Genomic DNA, 10,507 nt, shown 5'->3' with positions numbered 1-10,507 from the left:
TTTGTGATTTTACCCTATATATGTAGAGGGTATATGTCAAAAAAGGGTCTATAAGTCGGTGTGCCAATAAATCTCAAAAGTTGTATTCTATTTGGTTTCAACTTGGTACATTTCCAAATATAAATCGATATTGGAGATGGACAGAATCGGTCTTCTCCTTCTAACACCATTTCCACAAAAGTTAAAAAAAAATACAAACTTAGTATCGGTTACTTCCTCTTTCAAGGTTAAAACTTGGCACATTCTAATATTTAGGCAAGCTTTAGGTCTGGTTCGAAAATAGACAATTTGGATCTACTCATTCTTCTAGATGACCGACTATTCAAAAACCACTTTTAAGGTATTATATACAACCTGCGTCGATATCGGAAATTTTTGTTAGAGGGAGTTTTAAGCTCCCTACAATAAAAATGAGACATTATACCCATGATGCCTTCAAACTTCCTCCCACCACATCGAACCATGTTGGAATGATGCACGGTGTTACCATAGACGACAAATTTGCTTCCATACATTTAACGAGGAGGAAGTGGAACACACATTGCACACCCACCCACAAACACATTGATATATTTTTAAGTATGACATATATATATATATACATATACATATAAATGTCTGTGTGTAGACGAAGATGTTGTATGTTTGGAACAAGAGTCTAAGCTTAAATATGAACCCACAATAGTATGCAATTCTTTTGTATGACAATATGTATAACTTCCCTCAGGTCCTACTGCAAACACACATACAACCGCACACAGGATATGCAATTCGACTCTTCAGCCAACAGATAAATATGTGTAAATGTTACAATGAGAGTAGCAACAACAAAATTACTGTTACCTACAATGAGCTGTTTCATATGAATTATCCAACGGCATTAGCAACAAAATGGAAGAAAGAGAGAGAAAAGCAGCGACAGTAATGAAACACCAACAGCTACGAATCCCCCCAAAGAAGAATAACAGACCATAACCCCTTAAAAGTGTTAAAGTAATAAAATGTATGCAAATTTTTTGTTCAACACGACTACAGATTCTAACTTTAGCAATTCCAGCACCATGCAAGACACATCATTGCCTTCTGATGCCTGTTACCTCTCTGGCCATTGTTCCAGGCAAATCATGATGGTTGAGGCCAGAAAAAAAAAACATTAACAAAACAAATTCTAAGCAGCTTTTGTTCGTGTTCGGAGCTCACTCTGGAAGTAATATTTTTTCTCTGGCTGCTGTCTGTCACATAATGATGTTGCAAATTAATTTGATGTTATGACATTTACACACACCCATACACCCACACACATACATATATGTTCATTTTTATTTATTTTTAATTTGTCATTTTTGTTTTTCCTACATTTTCGTCAGACAGTGAGCAGTTTTTTCGGGTGCTATTTTTTCCTGGGAATTTACTTCGTCATCTGTGTCACTCCAAAGAGAGACAGTGAAACGGGATTAAAACAAATGAGTTTAACACCGTAAACGAAGTTGGTTTCGAACATGTTCCACTGTATTATTGCGTTATAAATCTAAGTGGTTTCTTCTACAGGTTTCCTGTTAATTCATACTTACAGTTTGTACGGAATGTGTGAATGTATGTGCACATGTATTTGTGTGCGTATGTATGTGTGTACAAGTATTTCAATGAAAATGTTAATTTCAATTGTTAGGCCTCAGGGCTTATTTAAAAGGATGCTCAGACGTACTAACAGTTCCCGAGTCCATGAAACGAATGGAAACCATAATGTCATATGAAACCATAATAAAGTGAAGGACAGAAATGTGAAGAATGCATGTTTGTTAAAACTCAATAGACATTTTTTCTGCTTCCAGGAATAATAGAAACCTCAAGGCCAAATTTGTGTAATAGACATGCACAATTTTGGAGGGGGTGAGGACTTAACTCAAGTTAAATGTTCTCCAAAGTTAAATTTACTAAAACTATAAACGTAACGGCCTAAATATGAAAATTCGAGTTTAACCCACCACTTATAAGGGATTATATTTAAATATGGATCGATATTGAGAATTTTTCGAGTTTTAAATAACGAAGGCCCTGGTCAGTGTTTAAATATAAAAATTTGATATATACAGGGTGAGATAAAAAACTGCAACTAAGTTAAATACCTTATTTTCTACCTTATTTTGTAATTTTATTGAATGAAAGCAAAAAATGTCGGAAAAAGCATCAAATTTTAGAATAAATGTAGACTTGTTCGAATTGGTCGCTTTTGGCACGAATTATGGCCTTTAAACGGCCAAAGAAACCGTCACACGCTGCCCGAATATTGCTCTGCGGTATTATGGCCCATTCCCAGCGAAGAGCTTGCTTGAGGTGATCGACACTTTGATATTTTTTAGTGCCGGCCTTGCTTTCCAAAATACTCCAGACACAATAATCCAACGGATTGGTATCCGGAGATTTTGGTGGCCATTGTGCGCTAGAAATGAAGCGAGGAACCTTATTTTGTAATCATTCTTGGGTGGCACGTGCTGAGTGCGATGGTGCTGAGTCCTGTTGGAATGTCCAAGGTCTGCGGCCAAAATGTTTGAGTGTCCAAGGCATTAATACACCCTCCAGAATATTTTCGCGATAATATTCGGCATTTATTGTGATACCATGGTCGATTAATACTAGCGGCAAGTAAACACGATCATTTTGTGTGTTTACAATCTGCTGGACAACGAATGTTTTCTCGTCGGAGAAAACCAAATTCGGCAGTTCACTACTTACGGCCAAGCAAGGCAACTCTTTAGCTCTTTTGAGTATATATTATTTCTGCGGCGGTGTAAGTTCTTGCACTTTTTGGAATTTTGATGGCTTCACCCGAGCTCATTTTTAAATATTTGCCGAATGGAATATTTCGATATGTTCAGCTCATGAGCCATTTTTCGACGACGCGGATTCCGATCAAGTTGTTTCTTTACTTTTCGAACCATTTCTGCTGAGGTTGCTGTTTTCTTCCATCCACTTCCTTGACGTCGGGCTACGCTACCAGCATCATGGTAACGAGCGATGGTACGAGACGTAAAAGATTTATTCATATTTAAATGCTGGAGTGCTCCAACGATAGCCACTTGTGGTTTTCCAGCCAAATACAAAGAAATCACACTATCACGCTTGAATTCCATCACGACTATTTTTTTTTTTCTGGAAAATTCTCACCAAAATGCTATTGTACGTTTGTAAACAATATAGTGAGCTGTCACTGGAATAATTTTAATAGCTGTCGGACGAATAGCTTAGAAATAACAGCTGTCTGAAGTTGGTTGCAGTTTGTTCATCTCTCCCTGTATACACCGGAGATCACATAAAGCATCCATATTCATGATCAGCGTAAAATGAAATTTCCAAGTCCGTCCATTTGTCGTCTATTAAAATCTAGGTAGAATTCGAACTATTATTGATATGGCTTTGAAATTTACACAGACATTGATATTATTGCAAGGATATTTAGTATTAAAATTCGGTCCACTTTTAGGTGTAGCCTCCATATGGGGTTACATACCGATTTTCGGTACTTTAGCTATAATCTCACATTTCGGTTTCTTAGTGGATTGTTTAACTCTTCGCAAAAAAATAAATGTAGATCCAAGTTTTAGTATAAACCCCATAAGGACACTGTTTTATATTCAGCGTTTTGACGGTTTTGCTCCTAATTCCTAACCAAATCAGATGTAATTTGATATTTGGGATTATCTTCGATGGATAGCTTAACTTCTTGTCTTGAAAAAATAAAAATATACGATTTTGAGGATAGTCGATTTGGTCATATGTCCAATTTTCACATAGTACAAACGCCCTACCGAACTTATACTAATTTTTACTTGTTTAATTTAAAGATGGAAATAGCTAAAACAGCATTTCTGAAAGTCATACGAAAATGTACTAATATTCTGCCCCGAGGCTGTAAATTAATATTTGGAGTAAGATTTTTAGTTTACGGGGACGGGGAATATAGAATCTTCAAAAATTTTACAATTTGATTAGTGCTTGATTATCCTTAAATTTCCCCTGACTCTTAATCTAACTCGTAGTAAGGGGAAAAATTTTTAAATCCTTGAAAATTAAAAATTTGAAGCACTTAAAACATAGTTCGCGTTTGTAATTGAAATAACTCCATTTTCGAATTAACAAAGAAATTCCTTCATACCAAATGCATGGAACTCTCACTTCAATGATATGTTTGCATTTTATCAATTCGGAGATTTTGTAACCCTTCCCTTAGTAACAGCAATAACAAAAAACCAGGATGTGTTGATATTCATTTAACGCTAACCTAGGGAGATAATGTTATTTTACAGCAAACAAGTTTTTCTGGAAATGACAACAAAGTTATTCTGAGAAAAATGAAAACCAACAACATACAACTCATTCATATTCCGTTTTTTCGGAAAAGCATTGCCTTGGAAAAAACCCTTTAAATAACTCTTTGTTTTTTTTTTTTTTTTTTTTTTTTTTGAGTTTTTTGGAAGGTTATTGGGTTTAAATTGAAAAGGAATGCAGATAAAACATAAAATACAGATCTATGTAACTGATAGTGAAATATATGCCCTAACAAACAATTACTGCTGCAGAATGGGCAGTTTTCAATTATTTAAAAATTAAATTATACGATTTTTTTAATTTCCTGTTTATATGACTTCATGAAAATGATAATGAAATAAAATGGAGATATTCCATTTTAGTAGACTATTGTAAAGGGTGTATTTAGTTGTTATTATAGCCAGACATTTTCAAGGTTGCACACAACTCCATTTGCATTTTTTGCGACCCTGCAACCTTTAACGTTCAAATAAATACAACCCCCACAATTTTAGCACCTAATTATATTCTATTTAAAATTTTTGTAATTAATTTTATTTTATTTTTTTTTTTTTTTGGTTTAATTAAAATATTCAGAGACAGCCCAGTGCAACCCAAAAGGAGAGAAAGAGGTCACTACCAGTGGCCTCTAAATTGGCAATGATTCAATTTAAATGGCGGTTTAGTGCCATAAACAAAATGCTGGCTGGCTGGCCTCTTGGCTTTTGGCCATGATATTCGCATTTGAATGTCAGCCACTTTTGTTTTTGGCCTAATTTATGTATGAATGTGGCAGGTGCTTGTTTTGATTCGGACTATAATAGAGGAGTGTGGTGGCTGTCGGGATGGCTTAAGCTTTGTTGTATATGATTTACATTTCAATTTTAAATTCCATAACAAAAAACATACGCTTTGTTGCTGGCCACACATACACAAAAACACCCACATCAATACTCGCTTGAAAGGAGTCTATGTATTATTGCTGTTAATCCTCTACGGACAATAATAACAAGTTTGAAAACAGCAGCCACAGCAGCAACAACAACAACAGCCACAATAGCAGTTGCAAACAACAATGATGTCCATATTTTTACAGTCAATACAAACAAAAAATCCGCTTAATTTTATTGTTTCGCAAAGCCTTTATAAATAGAATTAATTTACGTACTAACACAAATACGCACATGAACATACACACACACACACATACCAATGCATCTGCGTACATATGTAGGATTATAAACAAACACAAACATACGTTCATAACTCTTGAAACATATTGATAAATCATTTACATGCGTATATGCGTGATAATAGATTCGGAAATGATGCAGCAAATGAATGAGTATTTACACTGAGCGTAGTTTGGATAAGTACTCGTTATCCAGGGGGTATATTATACAACTTGTAGTGTTTAAGAGATAACTTTTCACCGGCATTGATAGTGTTACTAGGATGTTGAGAATGTGTTGGTATGTTATTATACAATATTACCTCCTGATTTTCGGTATTTGGAGGTCTCTGCAAAATTCAATCTAAATTTGCTGTAATATATTCTCAGTGGGTATATGTACTACTAGCAAAAATATTTGTTATAGATCCACTTTTTGATATAGCCCCCACATAACTGTAACTTTTTTCGTGTCCTGAAGGTTTGTGTCCCTGTTCCCAGCCAAATAAGCCTTATAGTGTATTTCGGATTCTTTGTGAAAAACTAACTCCTGTTCAATATATGTAAATCCCACAAGTTTTCACATGGCGAAGGGTATAAAGTAGAGTTTGGCCAATCTTGTTTGATCGAACGAACTATTTCCTTACCTTGTTCCGTGGATTCCGGTCGTTTGTCTAAAAACTCTGCGTATGAGTTATATTAAATTTATGAAATCACTCGTACGTTAGGAACTGGTGTAGAATTATGAACCAGATTGACACAACTATAGTATTGAATACCAGCTTAGTCACGTTTTGAGTCTGCAAAGATTTCGGTAGGAATTCAAATGTTTCGTATAAGTCCTTACAGTAAGAGATAACCAAGCTTAAATTGAAATTGAAGTTAATCGGTAGTCGGCGACCTGTTTATACTGTGCAAGAGCCAATCTGGAAGGTTATAAATTCGAAGTGGAGGTGATAGTATTAGCTTATCCGATAAAAATCCCAAAATGGTTCTGAGTTCCCAGGCCAAACTTTTTTTAGGGCCCATTATATATAGGCTTTAGCATTTGTGTATGCCTCAAATATTTTGCTCTATACTTCGCAACATTTATGATAGAGCTTTTAAATTTGATACAGGCCTAAGGATTACAGTAAAATCATTTTCACAAAATATGGGTCATGTCGGTGCACGTTTTGTTATAGCCCCATATAAAGTATATCACGATTTCAAGGATTTTTGATATTTTAACTATATTTTTTTCATACTAATTTTCTGCAAGGTTTAGTAATTTGTGATCTTATTTAAAAGGAACCAACCTTGCAAAAAATTATCAATATCGGTTCCCATTTTGGTATAACCCTCACCCATCAAGTTATCCCCTGATTTCAGCTATTTCCAGAGTCTTGGCTACATTTTTCAAATAATTTTGCCCTTATTTGGCATCTTGGCTTCCAAGAGGGTAGAAAAACTCTTCCCAGAAATTTTTCAAAGTTGATAAAAGGAGACCTCCTGATTTTACCTATTTCATTGGTCTTGGACCACATTTTCCAATCGTTTTGGCTAAAATGTATATTTGGAGATATAGAAGTACCTAACAGAAAAATGTCAACATGTGTTAATATTTTGGTGTAGTCCCCATTTAACGGTATCTGCAAGGTCCGCTTTGCCCACCAATACTATCTGAGGGTTGAGAACTTGTAAGTGGAGGTAATCGTGTTAGGTAATAACATTAGATCCCTTAAAGGGAATTTCTCGAGCCAATTTTTCATTTTATGGTATAGTCCCACATAACGGTACCTCCAACGTATGGACAATTTGCACAACCAACCTTTGACATTTCAGCTTCCAGTTTTTGCCACAGAAAAACTTTTTTTGGAAAAGTAGGGTCCAAAGTAGACCATAAATCACATTAAACAGCGAAGTTGAGGTTGAAGAACCTTTTCAACAATAACTCTTGGGATTTTCGAGCTCCAGATGCGACAAGACAGCTTTTTGAAGTAGCCATTTTTCGTCTTTAAAATGTGTATATATGGGTCAACTCATTACTCGTCGGCTGACGTAAACTAAGCTGTAGTTTTCCCCCTTTCCTGTTGGTGTTAACCATATTTTTTATATTTTTAGGTAACTCACGGTAGATATATTCGGGAGCAGATGCCCAGACCTACTAAGATGGAACTGGGATCGTTCGGATTCGGCAGGTCACTAAAAGTAAAGTTTGGGAGACGAGTTCTAGGCCTTCGCAGATGGATCGGAACTCGTTCGGGTTCGGAAGCCCACTGTATGTATGTTCAGGTTTAGCTGTTCGTATCGTTTTCAATGGCTAGAAAACTAATTACCAATGTTTTACGAGCAATGTACAACGAGCTGAAGCTCTTATGGAACAACAAACTCCTGCAGAACAGCGAAACGAAGCTCATCCAAAGTCCTTGTGTAAATTAATTACTTAATGTGAGCCAGTTCGAAAAGCATCCCAAGCTTACGATTCTAGTTGTCGGATGACAGAAAATGGTTCAGAAAATCACCAAATACTCTTTGGCAAGTCCCCTGCAGTAGCAAGCCTGCCTCAACACACCCTCTTTAGTAATGTCAACTGGTAGTATCTGTCACTTGAAAAGTGGCAACTACCGAAATACGGGGTAATTCAAAGTAACACATATTTTTGGGATACCCTGTATTAACGAATTCTTCGCTTCCTTAGGCAACACCCTAACTATTCTGCCTCTAAGATGCCTTAAAGTATCTCGAGACAAATTTATTTCTGACTCATATTGAAATATTTATTGGATTTTATATGCCTCACATTTGTTAGGGTTTAAATGGACAACTATGGAACTAAAATAACATCCACTTGACGCCAGTGTCCACAGGCCCTTAGATCCACCCACACACACACAATTACATGCCAACAAGTAAAGCCGCTTAATAAATTAAAACATATTTTCCAATGGCATCAGCAACAACAACATAAAAATGTCAAGCTATATTACACACCGATATGGGTGGGCGGACAGCTATAGAAACCAGCACCACCACCACAACCACCTAAACTGCATATGGGCATGTACAGGAGCCTTAGTTACATAAGTATTTTCACATTCGAAATACATCATTTAACCTGTACTTGAAAAATGGTTTATTAACCCAATTTCTATTATAACATTGCCACTGGGCCAAAACATGGAAACCGTTGATGTCTAATACTGCATTGGGGTCATTGAATTGGGACGAGAGGAAACATTTTTTAAATGAATTTTCCAAAACTTGCAAATCAATTGACTAAATTCAAAGGCAAATGCAATATCCAGCATTTCCAATCATTTGTTTTTGCATATTTTTATGAAAATTGTAGGTTGCCCCTTTCTAATTCAATGGCCATACTTCTCTCTCATTTTAATATTTGGAGGTAGGCAAAATATATATTTCTGCAGGTGTGTGTGCGTGTGTAATGACATGTCATTGTAGTGCATTTCTCTTGTCAATTTTTCACAACATATTGATATTTATGTTTATGCATCTTTGTGGCAGCTGATGTTGTCACTACCTTTGTGTGGGTGTCTGTCTGTCCGACTGTATGGGTGTCTGTCTGCATGTGAATGTCATAAAATTAAATTACAAAAATTGAACAATACAATCAATATCAACAAGGACACCAACAACAATAACAACAACAAAATAAACAATAGAAAAGCGACATAATCAACACTAGCAAGGGAGCTTATAAGCTACCTACTCACATTGTTGTTATTGTTGTAAATGCCGAAAATAGGGATGGGATTATAAAATTTGTTTATTATTAATTTATAGATTGATTGCAGAGAAAAGAGCTTGCATAAGTCTTTCCCAAATAGACCGAGGTTTTTTAATACCCTCCACCATTCTATGATACCCTCCATAGCTATCGATCCATCAGCTTTGTCATTCCGTTTGTAACTCCTCGAAATATTCGTACTGTCTATATAAAGTATACCGGGTGAGATGAAAAAATTGCAACCAACTTCAGACTACTGTCATTTCTAAGTCACTCGTCCGACAGCTATTAAAATTATTTCAGTGACAGCTCATTATATTGTTTACACGCGTACAAAAGCATTTTGGTGAGAATTTTCCAGAAAAAAAGTTATTCGTGATGGAATTCAAGCGTGATAGTGTGATTTCTTTATATTTGGCTGGAAAGCCACAAGTGGCTATCGTTAGAGCATTTAAATGTGAATAAATCTTTTTGTGTCTCGTACCATCGCTCGTTACCGTGATACTGGTAGCGTAGCCCGATGTCAAGGAAGTGGACGGAAGAAAACAGCAAAATTAGCAGAAATGGCAATGTAAAGAAGCGACTTGATCGAAACCCGCGTGGCAGTGTTCGTGAGCTGAACATATCGCGATATTCCATTCGGCAAATATTGAAAAATAAGCTCGGGGTAAAGCCATTGAAATTGAAAAAATTGCAAGAACAAGCACCGCCACAGAAAAAAATACACTCAAAAACGCTAAAGAGCTGCTTCGCTTGACCGAAAGTGGTGAACTGTCGAATTTGGTTTTCTCCGATGAGAAAATATTCCTAGTCCAGCTGTTTGTAAACAAACAAAATGATCGTGTTTACTTGCCAAAGAGCTCAGCTGAAAATGTGCACCTTCGGTTGGCCACCAGAACTCAAGCGTCGGCCATGATGATGGTGTGAGCCGCCATAACAGCCGATAGTCGCTCTCCGCTCGTATCAATCGACCGTGGCATCAGAATAAATGCCGAATATTATTGCGAAAATATTCTGGAGGGTGTATTAAGCCTTGGACACGCAAACATTTTGGCCGCAGGCCTTGGACATTCCAACAGGACTCAGCACCATCGCACTCAGCACTGTCCTAAGAATGGTTATAAAATGAGGTTCATCGCTTCATTTGCAGTGCACAATGGCCACAAAAATACCCGGATACCAATCCGTCGGACTATTGTGTCTGGAGTATTTCAGAAAGCAAAGGTTGGCACTAAAAAATACCAAAGTGTCGATCACCACAAGCAAGCGCTTCGCCGGGAATGGACCAAAATATCGCAGAG

This window comes from Musca domestica, unplaced genomic scaffold (assembly GCF_030504385.1).
Source record: "Musca domestica strain aabys unplaced genomic scaffold, Musca_domestica.polishedcontigs.V.1.1 164, whole genome shotgun sequence".
In the NCBI taxonomy this organism is placed as follows: domain Eukaryota; kingdom Metazoa; phylum Arthropoda; class Insecta; order Diptera; family Muscidae; genus Musca; species Musca domestica.
The sequence above is the reverse complement of the archived record's forward strand: the minus strand, read 5'-3'. Positions refer to the sequence as shown.